The sequence below is a fragment of the Bubalus bubalis genome, chromosome 11 (genome assembly GCF_019923935.1).
Source record: "Bubalus bubalis isolate 160015118507 breed Murrah chromosome 11, NDDB_SH_1, whole genome shotgun sequence".
NCBI lineage: Eukaryota > Metazoa > Chordata > Mammalia > Artiodactyla > Bovidae > Bubalus > Bubalus bubalis.
In genome coordinates, this window is record NC_059167.1 from 12,234,922 (window position 1) to 12,251,842 (window position 16,921).

General features: G+C 41.1%; 1 protein-coding gene across 9 annotated transcripts in view; it reads right to left on the reverse strand.

Moving 5' to 3' along the window:
* Positions 1–16,921, reverse strand: part of NRXN3 (neurexin 3) — a 1,822,863-nt gene that overhangs the window by 153,830 nt on the left and 1,652,112 nt on the right. The gene's annotated exons all lie outside the window — the stretch shown is intronic.

Below are 16,921 nucleotides of genomic sequence, written 5' to 3' on the forward strand. Positions count from 1 at the left end.
AAACAAGGAGGTGACATACAGGACGGCTGTAAAGTCTGGAAACCTAGATACACACACACACTAATTTTGTTGTGGTTGCTGCTGTTTTTTGGCTGCTCTGTTTGGCTTGTGGATCTTAGTTCTCCAACCAGGGACTGAACCTGGGCCCTCAGCAGTGAAAGTGCAGAGTGCTAACCACTGGACCATCAGGGAAATCCCCAACTAGATAGTTTCTTGATTTTACAATACGTGAGGGTCTATGACATGACATCTGGGACATATGATCTGTTCAATGTATATGGTCACTCTTTAGCAAATAGAGTTCAATGTATTGAGCATAACTGTGCTAAGCACAGTGTATTCACGCATTTGTATCAATTCTTACATATGCATCTGTGAGGCTTTGGCTTAAATTGTTTGTATCTCCAATTGTCACTGAGGAAACCATGGCACACCATGCGGGCAGGAATCTAGAGGGTTCAGAACAGGAGACCACGAAGCCCACTCAACATTCAATCCAGCTTTGCAAACTCAATCAAACCAGCCCCACATCATTCTGTCATAGTAACTGATGGTGCTTCATCCTGTTGGCTTCCTTAAGGGTGGCCTCCTGGTCAGTTAACATCGTCAGATCTTGTATGTTTCAAGACTTGAGAGCAAAACTGTAGACTAAAAACCTGAAACATGACACAGCAGGCTCCCTACAGCAAGGCCTTAGCACAGGCTCTTCTCTCGGGTTACAATACTTCGCCTTGTTCTCCCCCGCTGCTTACCTAACTTATCCTGAACAGTGCAGCTCCTACACGGCACCCTCAAGAAACTCTTGCCACATCAGAACACTAGCTCAGATCCCCTTCAGCTTTCTTAGCAGCTTGCGCTCCTTCACTGAACTCATCTTGTGATTAAATAGTTGCTTGTGAAATTAGTTTGTTTTATGCCTTCTTCCTGTTATGTAAGCTCCATGAAGACAGGTAGCATACATCTGTCTTATTCACCCTTCTGTCCCTATGCAGATCCTTCCATACAGTAGGCAGTAGCTACTAACTGCTGAGCAATTAATCTTCCTCTTTTAATTCCCTTACATCATCTTAAATTCAAATTAAATGCTGGGGGGAAAAAAAAAGACTACAAAGACCCCCCTTTGCCAATGCTGGCTCTGCCTTGCAAGCAAAACCTAAATTAAGGTTTGCCCGAATCTCCAGAGTCCTTTAAAGGAAAGATACTTTCACTTGAGTCTCTCTCCTCAGGGAGTTTTGAGGAAGGCTGGGAGAGGCCACTGAAGCCTTGTTCAATTGTCAAATCATTCCCTTGGCCTCATTTACCGAGCTCTGTAGGACACGACATGATTTAACACCATCAGACATGACAAAGCCATCTCTGATATTTTCTAACATAATCGCCTTTCATTGTACATTGCAAAGGAAAATGTTTCTTGAATTTAAGAAGGATGTTGAGATGGGAAAAATGTTTACAACAGAAGAAAGAGGAAAACTCTCTTATAAAAATACCTAAGAGGATGAGGAAAAAACCCAAAAGAATGTAGTTTACTGAAAATGAAGGGGAGAGAGAGAGCACAAACCACCTTAATCCCCCTCCTATCAATGGCTTGAGTGGCCTTGTTTTATGTAATCTATATTTCCCTCTAGTTATTACTATGCATATTGCTGAGTACAACATAACAAAAATAAGTTGTCTAGACATTCACCCCACATCCTCTAAATTAAAAAAAAACATGAATTACCCTGTAGCTATTGGAGTCAAAAGAACATTTTATAGGGGCTCTGTGTATGGCTGTATGATGTTTTCAGTATGGCTTTGGGAGTCGATTTTGTTATTACCCTCCTCTTCAACTATTTTGATCTACTTCAGAGCCTCTAGCAATCTTTGTTTACTGGTTGGCAATGTTGATAGCAATGGGTCCCTGTAGAAATAACCTTGGGAACATCCTCACCAAGTTCACTTAAATTTCCCCTGAAACCTCCTATTTGTGATTTGCTCACACTGGCCTCCAATCCTCTCTCCTCCAACAGATGTAATCTTTGGCTCATACTTAGTATAATTACTTGATCAAATCCTACCTCCAGTGTCTATATCCATATATGAAGAAAGTGAAGAGTTAGTTGCTCAGTCATGTCTGACTCTTTGTGACCCTGTCAGGCTCCTCTGTCCATAGAATTCTGCAGGCAAGAATATTGGAGTGGGTTGCCACTCCTTTCTCTAGGGGATCTTCCTGACCCAGGGATCGAACCCAGGTCTCCTGCATTGCAGGTAGATTCTTTACTATCTGACCCACCAGGGAATATCCAACATGAATGTACTGATTTTTTTTTTTTTTTTGGTGGAGATTCATTTGTCCTCTTAGAATGTATTATTCCTCTTGAATTGCAAGGAATATGTGGAGTGATTCTTTTTCTACAGGATCTACATCAACTTGTACATGTAAAGGAAAGCTAATAAATATATTACGGTGATAAAGCCGAAAGAAACTGAGAGCCAAGTGAATAGACTTTATCACCAAACACTGTCTGATGGAACCCAGTGGCATGCAAACACATAGTCTGACACTGCATAGCATAAAAATTCCAAAGTGACTATTCTAATCCTTGCTCATCTCAAAAATATAAGCAGCTGGTGTGAAGGAAGAGCCAGCTATGCTCATTTCTGAATGCAAAATATCCAAAGCACTTATATGTATTATTTAATTCCTATGCTCTCTGAGATGGCTAGAGAATATTATATGAGGGAAAGCAAAAAAAGAAAAAGAAAAGAAAACCCACAAAAATAGAGGACCCTAAGGAGAGCTTTGTCTCAGTATACAGAAGGAGTTGGTAGTATAATAATTCTTACTGGAATTTTGCATTGAGAGTAAATTTAGATATAATATATGCCTATTAAAATACCTATTAAAAATACAGCAGCTGCCCCTCCTAGCAGCTGAGGTAATGATGCCTCTGCCCTGTAGTAACGTGAGTTTGGGTGCTCTGTGAAGTTTTAAGTTACATAGATGCGTTATTTAGATAAATTAAATGAAAGCATCAAATTAATATATGTTTATTGTTTATTTATTTTTTGGCTGTTCTGTCCGGCTTGTGGGCTCCTAGTTCCACAACCTGGGATCAAACCTGGGCCCTGTCAGAGAAAGTGCCAATTCCTAACCACTAGACCTCCAGGAATTTCCAATGTTTATTGTTTAAATTACAAAAGGTGGGCAAGTAATTTGCCCCTGGACAGATGGCTTTGATGGATGAAACCAGGTTGGCCCATCTCTAAAGTTCTATGCATTGTGTGGAACCAAAAAATTAGACAGTATCTGAGATTCTTTGAATATAAACATTCTATGAGGTTATAATCTCAAACTAATAAAATATTTGCAATAAACATTATAGACTGAGTCCTGGAGACAAAAATACATTTCAAACACAACAATTTTATTTTAACATGATTTATGATTGCCATCTTTGTTAGTCAAAAAGAGACGGTTCACATTTGAAGCTTGCTTTCCTCTTTTGAGTAGAAATTAAAGACATTATTCTTTAATTGTTATTCTTCAATTGAGTTGACCTGTATAAACACAGACAGTTGCTGCCCCTGCAACTGTAATAGTGAGCAGCGTGCTAGAGCTTCTGTAGAAAACGGACCCAAAAATGAGTCTGCTCAAATTTAGACCATATTTAAGAGTGCTCCCAGACTATGGGTTCATTTAAGGCAGAAATATAGTTACTTCGCTTTGCAGAGTCGGACACGACTAAGCGACTTTCACTTTCATATTTACTTCACCCTTGGTTTCTCCAAAGCCTGGTACTCATAAGGTACCCCATATTTAGTAACAGAGTATATGCCCCAGAGAAGACAGACTTTTTGTCTGTTTTGTGTATTTCTATAACCGAAATGCCTAGAAAGGTGTGTGACCCATACTAGACACTCAGTTTACGAAAATATTTGTTAACTGAATACAAATCCAACTAAAAGTGAAGTCACATGTGGGTACCATAGTTAAATATTTTATGCCCTTATAAACTCAACTTTGGAAAGACAGCATTTTCTAAATCAGATGATAGTACTTTCTGTCTAGGTAAATGAATCTGCCATTTTATCAATAGGTATATGTGTTCTAACAGTGCTTTTAATATGGTTCCATCTTTCCCAAAGGACCACTGCTATGTGGTCTTCCTAAATGACAGAGCCAGAAATTACTTAACAATCATCCTTTCTTTGAATGAGAAACAGGAGAGAATCAGACACTGTGGCTTACATAATACATACATAGAGTTATTTTTTTTAAAGTAGCCTCTTCAGAAACTTGAAATCAACCAGGATAAGGATGCAATTATATTATGGGAGTTACAAAGCAATGAAATTATTCTGTCCAGTTTTTGCATAAGTGGTCAGGAATAACATTTGCATACGTTACATCATATTGATTCTTGCAGACAGAGACTCAATAAAGACAAAAGAACACATGCACAAATAAAATGTCTGGGGGGCGGGGAAAGAACAGAAGACACAGATGGAGGCATCTATTATATTTGGCTTTAAAATGAAAACGACAAAAATAATAGAATCAGCAAACAAAACCAAAAATAAATGATGACCACCACCAAACCCCATCCAGGACAGTCCTCATTAGTAAAAAGTGTCTATTTCTATCTTTGTCCTTGTTCATTTCTCCCTCGTGAAATCCTCTTTCAAATGTCATCCCCTCCCCCTTGCCAATAGATCAAGCATTCTCTAACAGGATAGATAGGGCAGTAAGGAGCTAATAATGATAATAATAATAATGAGAAATGGCCTCAGAGATATATTTCATGTGTCTTCCCCTCTCCTTGTCTTTCTTCGGTGGAATAGCTTCTCAACCAATGGGGCATTAATCATCAGAACAGCAGCTCGGAGATAAAGGCCGGGTGAAATTTCATTGTGCATTACAGTGTGAGTTGTGTGTGCATGAATACGTGTCTCGCTCACTATCTGGGAGGAGGACGTGAAGAGGCGGAGGAGAAGAATCTGTCATTTCATATATTTAGACTGCTCAGGATGGTCAGGACTGGCTTCCCATTGTTACTGTGGATTAAAATCATTCATGTCCTTCTGCTTTCATTGGAGGTCACCTCTCAGAAATGGGGATACACATTGTGACAAGTTAAATTCTACCTACTTTTTTTTCGCATCTGCCTTGAGGGCATGTAGCAGAGGAAGGGCCAGGAGGGGGAGGTCAGTGGAACCAGGAGCAGGACTGTCTGATGGGATATATTTTTCTTGGTGAATCCTCATCAGGGTGGTGTCTCTTGCCCTTACATAATGCTTCAGGTTAACAAGATTTCCTGTTTTGAACAGCCTTGAATTAAGTTTGGGGAGACCATTTGGAGGAGATAGATAAACAGGTGCTACTACTATTCAACAAAGAACTATAAATACCTACGAGGTCCTGGCTCCAGAAAGTGAGATCCACTAACTATGGCCTGACATCATTGGGAGCTAGCTAGCTTGATCCTGTTGTTGTTCAGTGGCTCGGTCGTGTCCAACTCTTTGCAATCCCATAGACAGTGGCACTCCAGGCTCCTCTGTCTTCCACTATCTCCTGGAGGTTGCTCAAATTCATGCCCTTTGAGTCAGGGATGCTATCTTAGCTTGATCTTAGCCCTGCCTAGAATGGACTCAGAAGCTGCTCGCTAATCACATCACCCAGGTGATCTGCGTACATGTAAGTTTCAGAACATGTAAGTTTCACTGTTTTAGCTAATACATGTGAACACACGTGAGCATCCTCTCTTCCCCTCTCTGTCACACACATGCATATACAATGAGAGATAGAAGAGGCCACATTATATACATAAGTCAATCAAATTTCCACCAAGTAATTCTCTCAGTGACTGCTGGCCACCACAGATATGGTGTACATTTATTTCCCCAGACATCGCATCCCTGGATGATGAAAAAAAAAAAAAAAACACAAAAAAACCAGAAGAACCTTAAATTCTCCGTTTAGCTAACAGAACTAGCTCTCTAGACAACCCAAGGCTTTAATTAGAAGGTTTCAAAAGGCAGGGTTGTCATAACAGCCTCAGTGTGTTTCTAACTTTTACAATCATTCAAACATACACCAGGAAGATATGAAAGCACATCCCATCCCTCCTACAGCCTTGTCAAAGGCAGAATGGAAATATCCATCTTGAAGACTGGCTAGCAATGAGTGCTGCTTAAAGTCATTTCCCTGTCATCTATAAATAGAAAGAGATGCATTTTCAGAGAAAAAGAACATTCTTGGACCTTAGCTTAAACTGGAATCATTGATTCTTTTCCACAACTCAAGAGACATTTATTAAGTGCTTTATCCTCTACATAGAGGTAGTCATTGTGGAACTCTTTCTGAAAGCTTTCAGCAAAGGGGTGGAGTGGGGTACAAAAATAAATCATTATTTGCATTGTAATTTGAATTCGATTAAAGATATCCTATGCATTTCTCTCAACCTGAGCCATCCAATCCAGGAAATGGACAGATTGTTCTTACAGCAAAATGATTACAGAGGATTTTTGCTTGCTCTCTGCTTTCTTCTCCTCAACTTTTCCTCCCCTCCATCCTCTAATTCATTTGTCCATCCATTCATTGTCACTGGATGTACAAGGTGCTATGTTAGCTATTGTTAGGAAAGTGAAGATACTGGAGACAATGTGAATCTACCCTTATATTTGTTAGCTGAGGAGAGAGTGGAGCCCTAAGGAAGCTAACTGCCCTGTAATAGGCCAAATGGCTAAAGAATAAAACCCAAAAGTTGGATGTCAAAGAGACCTGGATTAGAATCCCATTTAAAATAACAACAACAACAATCTGCTGAGTTGCACCAGCTGACGCTGTTGACTTGTGTTATTGTAACCTATCCATGAAGTCGATGTTGTCATCTCCATATGCCGGTGGTAAAACTAAGCTTCAAGAAGCAAACTAGCCAAATTCCAAAGCTGATACATGAAAGACCACCTTGAGTCATGGCTTTAACCATTTTATCTACAAGTTAAGTCTCCTGATTCTTGTTTCCGAGCTCTCTTTCCTTCATATCAGACTGCTTTCTCACAGCTGTCTCTGTTGACCTTGAACATCAATAACATTGCCCCCTGATCTGCTTCTTCCCTCTTAAAGATAAGCATTCATTCACTTAATGCAGTTTCCTTTCTTTCAACAAACATTGATTGAGCCCCACTTTGTGTTTGGCACTGTGCCAGGGCATGAATGTTGAGTCAGGAGCTACGTAGAGATTATTCCTTCTCTTGATCTAGTGACTTCTCATAGTATCTTCCAGAATCTTCTTTTCAAAGGATCACAAACTATGGAGCCACATAAATCATAGAGTCAAAACCGGGAATAAAGAGTTTCATAGAAATGGCAACCCACTCCAGTATTCTTGCCTAGAGAATCCCACGGACAGAGGAGCCTGGCGGGGTTTTAAAGAGTCAGACACAACTGAGCAACTAACACTTTCACTTTCATCACATACTTAGCTGTTTGCTGTTGTTAATCGCTCAGTTGAGTCTGACTCTTCGCAACCCCATGGACTGTAGTCTGCCATACTCTTCTGGCCATGGGATTTCTCATGCAAGAATACCGGAGTGGGCAGCCATTCCCCCCTCCAGGGGATCTTCCCAACCTAGGGCTCAAACTCAGGTCTCCTGCACTGCAGGCAGATTCTTTCCTGTCTGAATCATCAACTTAGTTATTAGAGAAAAACAAAAAAAGTAACTTAAAGTGGGTAGAAGACTCCTACCCACATATGCACAACCAGGTAAATTAGCCATTGGTTAATTTTCTATCCATACCAATAGAACAGAGTAGAAGCAGCAGTCCATTAATATAGTTTTTATTTGCTGATATATACAAAGGTAGGTTTTAGGAGAATTAAGAATTAAATAATTTGGGAAAGGAATATGGCAAACAAATTGGACAGGGAAAGTAGGTGAGATTACATTTTCAAAATTGCTTTGAAACTGTAAGTGCTAGAAACCACCTTTGCCATTAGGATGGCAAATAATTTCTAAGGAAAGGGAATTTAAGACCAGAAATCAACAAGAACAATCTCTCATACCAGATACAAGGAGACATCTCTGGACTCTTATTCTTAAGATTTCTTGATGGGCAAAAAATCTACATGTTAAATAGAGACAAGATCAGACTCAGCAACTGTACAAGGCAAGGAGTCCAGAGCAGCAAAACCACTGCTGAGGGCATTTCCTCTTGGTCTAGTAGTTAGGACTTCGTGCTTTCACCACAGAGGGCACCGGTTCCATCCCACAAACAAACAAACAAACCGGAGCTGACTACCATTCCTACTGGTGAGCCTCATCAGAGAGCCAGAGCATGGGCCTCTTGAGGCGGCAGAGGTGGGGATAGCGCTTGGAAGTGGGATTCAGTCGTGAGCATCATAAGACCTGTGTACTCCCTGAAAAGGTGCTAGTGGATTGCTGTCCATCCATTCGTCTCCAGCAATACTGACCGAGGGCTTACTCTGTGCCCTGATAGCGCCTGAAACGAGTATCTTGCCATCCTAGAACTCACATTTCACCAAACAGAGATGACAAGCAAACGTGTGATATCATGTCAGGTAGAGATGACTGCTCTGAGAGACCACGAAGCAGAAGGCAGCAGGGAGTGGAGAGCTATTTCACAGGGGATGGTCAAGGAGGGCCGCTGCAGAAGGTGCCATATGGGCAGAAGTCTGCACACAGGAAGGCAGTGAGGCATTCAATCACTGGGAAGAGCTGCATCAGGCAGAAGCAACTGCAAGGGAAATGCCATGGGCGTGCTTGGTACATTCAAGCAGGGCTGGGACTAAGGAGGAGGCACTCACCTATTGCGTAACGTTTAAAGGAATGGCCTCAAATTCAATCATCAGAGATAAAGAATAATTTATTGCAATGCTTTGAAGTCAGCATCAATGCAAAAAAAAAAAATTCTTGATCAGCAAAAAATCAACATGTTAAATAGAGACAAGATCAGACTCTGCAAATGCACGGCCCTCGCTTGTCTCTCCCTTCTCCTGGATCTAAGTTTAAGGAAGATCAAGAAGACCTGTGTGCCTGGAGCAAGATGGTAGAAAACACCATCAGAGAGACAGAGAGAGAGAGAGACCAGGGAAGAGATCCATACGGCAGACGGTAAAGATACAGGCTTTATACTTGGCCAAGAAGTCTGTTAGGTGATTGGACAATCACTAAGAGTTTTAGAAACATTTGGGGGACTTCCCTGGCGGTCCAGTGGCTAATACTCCATGCTCCTAATGGAGGGGTCAGGGTTAGATCCTTGGTGGAGGAACTAGGTATCACATGCAGCAACTAAGAGTTCACATGCCTTAACTTAGAGTTCACATGCCTCAACTAAAGATCCCACATTGTGCAACTACAAAAAGAAAAAAGAAACATTTGAAGACCCCCACAGTGAGTAGCCAAGAGCTGCATATCCCTCTCAGCTATTCAGATGGCTAAAAATAAGATCCAGTGCTTTATTCGAAGTTCTGGTCAGTGATTCTACCCTATAAATATTAAATGCTAATTAGAAGGGCATCTCTACAACTTATCTGAGCATCTTGCAGAGTTCCTGCCTGTACATGATGAGGACCTTCTCAGAGATCCTTTCAGGGACTTTTTCAGCTTTGGGAAGTACTGATCTATTTGTACTGCTGACACCTAAGTCTTTAAGAGGTAGGTAAACCCATCAAGTTCCTTTTTTTTCCCCATTAGAACCATGCAATTCCAGAGAGAAAATGTCACTGGAGGGTTCTACTAGGTAATGAGTAAATTAGAGTCCATTTCCTTCCCCCTCCTCCCCATTTGTTCTCCAAGAGGGGAAAAGAAAGTACCTGCATGAGGGTAAAGACGAAACAGAAGGTATTTCTTGGCTGGCAGCTGAAGTCTAATTAGACAGACAAATCTTCATTGCCTCCCCCAGTTATGAGGCTTGGCAGGAAAGGAATGAGCCCTGGAGCCCTACATTATGCAAGGCCGTTAATCAATATTAGTTGAGCCCTGATCCTAAAATAAACTTCCCCTGGAGGCTCTGTTGTCTTATGGCTAAAGCGAGGGATGGAAATCTGTGTGGACTCCTTGTCTCACTTCCATCAAGCTGATGGAAGCAGGGAAAAGGTAGAGGGGCCCAGAGGGGTAATTTGGGGGGTAAGTATAACATAATTTACCTCCTATTAGAGCATGGTATTTGGAATAAGGTAGATGAATCTTGTATCCCAATCCAAGACAGTCTGATTATTCAAAGAACCTTCAGAAACCTGTTCCAGCCAGAATCTCAAAACCCTATGGATAACAACATACTGAAAATGAATGTGTCATTTATTTGTGGAACCATATGAAGTTGCTGATATTCGACCACTCTGCTCCTACATAACTGGCAGCTTCACACGCTTCGTCCTAACAAAAAGCTTTGTATGTAATAACCACTCAACTAACTCCCATTCCATAAATTCCTTCTAATTGATGAGTTCAGGGCTATGATTCAATCTGGAACCCTCAAAGGAAATCCTGGGTAATAATGGGTTTGTGTGGGTGTAGACAAAATTGTTTTTGTGCTTATCCAACCATACAAGGAGGCTAAGCTCTATGAGGATCTATGAGTCCTGGGAGAGTCTCTTGCGTTGAAGTGGTTTTGTGAATGTCTAGCATTTAGTGAAAACTTATGGAATAGGGCATGGCCTAAGTTCTTTCCACATCTGGCTGTATGTATTACTCACAACAAGCCTATGGTAAAGATGCTGTCAAGCCCATTTTATAGATAATTCAGTTCAGTTCAGTTCAGTTCAGTCGCTCAGTCATGTCTGATTCTTTGTGACCCCGTGAACAGCAGCAGGCCAGGTTTCCCTGTCCATCACCAACTCCTGGAGTCCACCCAAACTCATGTCCATTGAGTCAGTGATGCCATCCAACCATCCCATCCTCTGTTGTCCCCTTCTCCTCCTGCCCTCAATCTTTCCCAGCATCAGGGTCTTTTCCAATGAGTCAGCTCTTTGCATCAGGTGATTATAGATAATAGAACTGAAGTTTAGACAGGCTAATCAACTCACCCATAGATACATAGCTAAAAAACTGGAAGAATGCAGGGTCCAACTAGAAATTCTGACTCTAATTGCTCTCTCTTCCCTTCAGCACACTGAGACTCCAACAGGAACAAGCAGTGAGAAGGATCAACTGTTTTTTTGTTTTTTTTTTTGGCAGGTTAACCTGCTGGTTTTTGGTCTGTTTTAACTTCTAATTTTATATTGGAGCATAGCCAATTAACAGTATTGTAATAGCTTTAGGTGAACAGCAAAGTGACTCAGCCATACACATCCATGTAAAGGGTCAACTTTTTAGTCACAAGTTTTGCTTTTTTTTGTTTCGCCATAAGTAGTATCAAGGCTAAAGGGTGCTTCTGACTGTCCCCAGTGTAAAAGCAGACCATGGGGAGGACTTTCCATGAAGGTATTGTTACAAAACCTGAAAAACTGTGGCTTCCTTCTGCAATTTTTGAAAGTGGTCCATGTATTTCCCACCAAACTTGTGAGTTAGAGCTAAGAATGAAATCTCATAAAGCTTTTACATCTTTCATTTCTATTGTTTATTGGGAATAGTTCCAGTCCAGCCTGAGTGTTGTGATTTTCTGGTAATTTTCTGGTGTCCGGCAGCCCTGGCCAATGCCAAGGTGACTTTACCAATGCCCAGTTCAGAAAAGTGGGTCACGATCAGTCTCTTGCTAAAAGCTTATAAATGATTCCAAATGGTGATTTGCACGGAACACATTGAGTTCTTTCTTGACTAATAACTTGGTCTAGAGCACTAAGGGAAGAGAATACACCTTATTCTTGGAACTATTTTCCTCGTGGCCCTTTCCTCTCTTGCAGGAATGTTTTGGTCCTGGTGGCTGACAGTGATCCCTAAAAGACTTTTATTTCTCACTTTTACCTTCTGTCCTGATTGAAGATTCAGGAATGTGAATGTAGCCTGAATTGAACTTTTCCATTTTAGAGACTTTTCCATTTTAGTGGCTATTACAATGGTCACTCCCCAGCACTGGGGTCAGATGTCAGGTAATGGACGTGCCTGTATGATCTCGGTAGTGAAACCCACAGGGAACCTGATCTAGTTCTCCCCTCTAGGACCTCTTCTGTTGGAGGGAGTTTTAGGCCAAGACACTCAGAATCTGAGTCTCTGATCTCCCACCAATCCTCCTCTATACACTCTCTGTTCTAGTTGAACTTGGCTATCTCTCTAGGAATCATCATCTCTGACTTTGTCAATTTAGCTTTGTACATTCAACCAACCTGAGGTTTGTTCCTTTCTCCATGTATCCAAGACTTGGAAAACTCTCTCCACGAGACCTAAGCCTCCATGAAAGGAGTCCTAGAGACACGGAGAGGGACATGTTCACAACTGAGTCCAGTTCATCCACTGAGGCTCCAGGTGCACGTGTGAAGCCAGAGCCTCCAGCCCAGAGTAGCCACTGAGTGACCTCAGCAAGTTCGATGTAAGGCAGAAGAATTGCTTTGCTGTTTTCACAGTTGTTCAGTCACTAAGTCATGTCTGACTCTTTGCAACCTCATGGACAGCTCACTAATCTCCTTTGTCCTTCACTGTCTCCTGGAGTTTGCTCAAATTCATGTCTATTGAGTCGGTGATGCTATCTAAACATCTCATCCTCTGCCTCCCCCTTCTCCTTTGGCTTTCAATGTTCTGAGCCCTGCCCAAATTTCTGACCCATAAAACTATGAGATCTAATGACATCATTATTTCAAGCTACTAAATGATGACAGGTTGTCTCCACAGCTAGGTAACCACAACATATGTGACCTCCCCAGGGTCACTTAGCTAATACGAAGAGGATACTAGGTTCCAAACTCAGGCAATCTGATTTCAAGTACATACATTTTATCAGTCTTATGGACGGAGGAGCCTGGTAGGCTGCAGTCCATGGGGTCGCTAAGAGTCAGACATGACAGAGCGACTTCACTTTCACTTTTCCCTTTCATGCGCTGGAGAAGGAAATGGCAACCCACTCCAGTGTTCTTGCCTGGAGAATCCCAGGGATGGGGGAGCCTGATGGGCTGCCGTCATGGGGTCGCACAGAGTCGGACACGACTGAAGCGACTTAGCAGCAGCAGCAGCAGCAGCAGCATAGTGTTACTACTGGGTGTGGGGGGGTAAATTAAATTGTCCAAAGCCCAGTGATCATCTTAGAGGGAAAATCTTCCATAAGCCATGCCACTTCTGATTGTTAAATGATAAAGTACATTATAAAGCCTATCTTGTTTTCAGATTTATTCAACAAATGTTTATTGAGCACCTACTAAGTGCCAGATCTTTATTTGAGAATTATCACCCATCCATTTGCTTTCTCAATGTATCCACCTCTTCTCTCAATCTTAACTTTCTTTTTCAATCAGGGGAGTAACCAGAGACATCCTTCTTAATGTAGGGTAAAGACTTAATGCTTGGCACCAGAGCTGTGAGTAATTGCACATAGTCCATGTAATTCACAAGTATTTTGTAACACACTAGTGCATTAGAAAGATCAAAATGCTAATTATTTCCAGGAGGCTGGAGCATTAGAGGGCCATCAGTTCAAAAACTCTTTGTTCACCTTCACACATGGCTAAGAGCATCACTAAAAGCACTTTGCAGTTTTCCTTTGATCTGAAATCAACATTATCCAAGGTCTATTAGAAATGAACTGTTCAAATGATTTTTTTTAACCTTATGCTTAAAGAAATAACTGGTGGATTTTTAAATAACCAGATATTTATACTTGTGAATGCACATGCTTATTTTGTTTCTCCTGGAAGAGTCAAATTTTAGGGCAACTCTACTCTAGCAATATTATCAAAGCCAAGGAGGACAGAACAGAGTCACTTGGAAATGGCTGTAAGATTTCACACCTAGGTGAAAACGTGGATGATGAATCTATGGACATGAAATCCAGTCTTCCTCACCTCTTTTTTTTCCTGCAGATTTCTTAGAGATCAAATTTTTTAAATCAAATTAATTTATTTTTAATTGGAGGATGACTGCTTTACAATATTGTCTTGGTTTCTGCTATACATCAACCTCCATCCCACCTCCCACCCCATCTCACCCCTCTAGATTGTCAGGGAGCATTGGATTTGAGGTCCCTACATCATACAGCAAATCTCCCCGACTATCTATTTTACATTTGGTAATGTATGTTTCAATGCTACTCAGAGGTCAAATCTTTAGGAATCCATTTCATCCAGGAAAATTAGCTGGCTCACACAGGGCACATTAGAACTTCTGAGAGTGACTTTCTTCACCCAAAGTCTTTACAGTCTGGAAACTGTCTAAAACCCTGGATAGAATCTAAGGGTTGTTGGGCCCACATGCCTAACACAAGCTTGATGTGATCTACAGAATGTACGTAAGGAGCAGACTTGGAGACAGGCAGGCTATTGTGTTTTATGTGTGCAGGTGTTCACTGTTGATAACCTTTTTTTTTTTTAATTCACTAAACATTTTATTTTGTTTTGGAGTATAGCTGATTAACAATGCTGTGATGGTTTCAGGTGGACTGCAAAGAGACTCAGCCATACATATACATGGATCCATTCTCCCACAAAGTCCTTCCCATTCAGGCTTCCACATAACACTGAGCAGAATTCCATGTGCTATACAGTAGGTCCTTGTTGGTTATCCATTTTAAACATAGCAGCGTCTACCTGTCCATCCTAAGTTTTCTCCAGAGTCCAAGGCAAAGTTCTTATGGCTGGTTGGCCGAACAAAAAGTGCAAAACCCTTGGCATAGTTACTTCCTTTAACTAATCTTTACAAAGAATATGGGGCTTTTAAATCTCTCGTTCCAATCTATTCCAATTCTGCTCATCTGTTGGCTTTTCTCCAATAGCACTTTATGGTTTTATACACTCTTAAAAACAACAAGCATCAACAGGTTTATAACTCATTTTTATAGCCTTGTCTTTAGAAGCAAAAGGAAAGCCATGCAGATGTGATCCACTTATTACTGGACTAAAGGAACAGAGACACATCAGAAAGGAGCTGTCAGAGATGACCAGCTGTCCACAGCTGCTGTTCTCTAAAATGACAATAGGTCCAATGATGTCTAGAGTCAGAACTGCTTACAAGACTTTTGTACCTTCTAGCCTAAGCTTTCTTAGTTTGTACAAATACTTAATCTACTCCCATTTATGTATTTGCCCCTGGAGGGAAAGCCCAAAACTGATCACTATTATGGCTTGGTCCCTGAATCCCCATGTAACATTAAATCCTTCTGAGGTCAGTAAAAACATGGCCTCGAAAAAGACTACAGGACCATCCATCCCTGCGAAGAAAAAGCCATTTGCTCCTCTGCTTCCCACAGAGTTAGTGGAATGCATTTTGACAGAAGCAGAACCAGACCTGTGCAGACAGAACTATCCTTTCACCAACAATAAGCAGATCTGCTCTAGAGCTATAGAGAGTCATAATAGAAATATATATTGCCTTTTATCTTCTTTTCAGTGAGTAGAGTGAAGTGTCAGGAGTTATTGCTTTAATATCAGTGGAGAAGAAGCTATTTTTTTTGAGCATGTACATAGGTCTGAATGTAACAACATGTGCAACTCTAAGACTGTGAAGTAACCGGCTTCTCAGTAGCCTTTCTAAAACACGTAAAATTGTATTGATGACATCATCTGTGAATCAGCTTCCGACTGTTCCTGTGGAATCATGTAAGGAGGTGTCTGGCTATGTCTACTCAAAGACAAGGGAAAAGGAAGACAATTCTACCACTACCTAACTCACATAAAATTAATTCAGAAGAATGAGAACACATCAGAGATTTAATTGATTATTGAATTTAGGTTTACAGTGCCCACTGAAATCAATGTCAAAGACTCAATTGAAGCCCTGGATAATGTCTTAAACCAAGAAAGGACAAGTACTGATCTACTGAATCTCCTACAGACACTAACCAGGCTAAGCGTCAATTCCCCATGAGCGCTGCTGCTGCTTCTGCTGCTAAGTCGCTTCAGGCGTGTCCGACTCTGTGCGACCCCATAGACGGAAGCCCACCAGGTTCCCCCGTCCCTGGGACTCTCCAGGCAAGAACACTGGAGTGGGTTGCCATTTCCTTCTCCAGTGCGTGAAAATGAAAAGTGAAAGGGAAGTCGCTCTGTCTTGTCTGACTCTTAGTGACCCCATGGACTGCAGCCTACCAGGCTCTGCCATCCATGGGATTTTCTAGGCAAGAGTACTGGAGTGGGGTGCCATTGCCTTCTCCGCCATGAGCAATTGGAATGTATTATTTTTTTGCCAGAGCATTTAAGGCTAATAATTCAACTTTATACCCTCTAATATCTAGATTTATGAGAAGCCAAAGTGATCAGCAAAGCATTAAGCTTTAGCTTGGCTACAATTACTTTTAAGTGACAAAACAAAAACATTAACAAAAGCTAAGGACTCCCTACATAGTTAAACTCAGACCCTCAAATTTGCTAATATAATTAGGATTTTGGTCAATACAATGTAAAAGAAACAAAGTAGACCAAAAATAACAAGTGATTAATCAACACTTATAAAATACAAGTATTGCATTTTATAAAGATTGATGGAAACTTCAGCTTCATCTACCCTTGACTTAATGCTACCCCACGGCCTCAGAAATGAACAATTCATGTCCCAATAGTAAGCCATCAGGAGGATGCAAATAGAATTTAACTAGAATATAGTCTTTCCTGTGATAACAAATGTTCCTTTCCTCCTTATCTTTTTCTGCTGTTGAAAAGAAAGGTAATAAAATGAGAGGAGAGAGTATGTCACAGTGAAAATGTTCTCCATCTCTCACCTTGAATAACAGCTTTACCATTTCAGTGATGGCTATAATAAGAATAATAACCCATGCGTGCACACCAGACATTCATAATTTCTTTATCAATTACTTTGTCTTTCTCTACTCCTGGGTGTTACTACT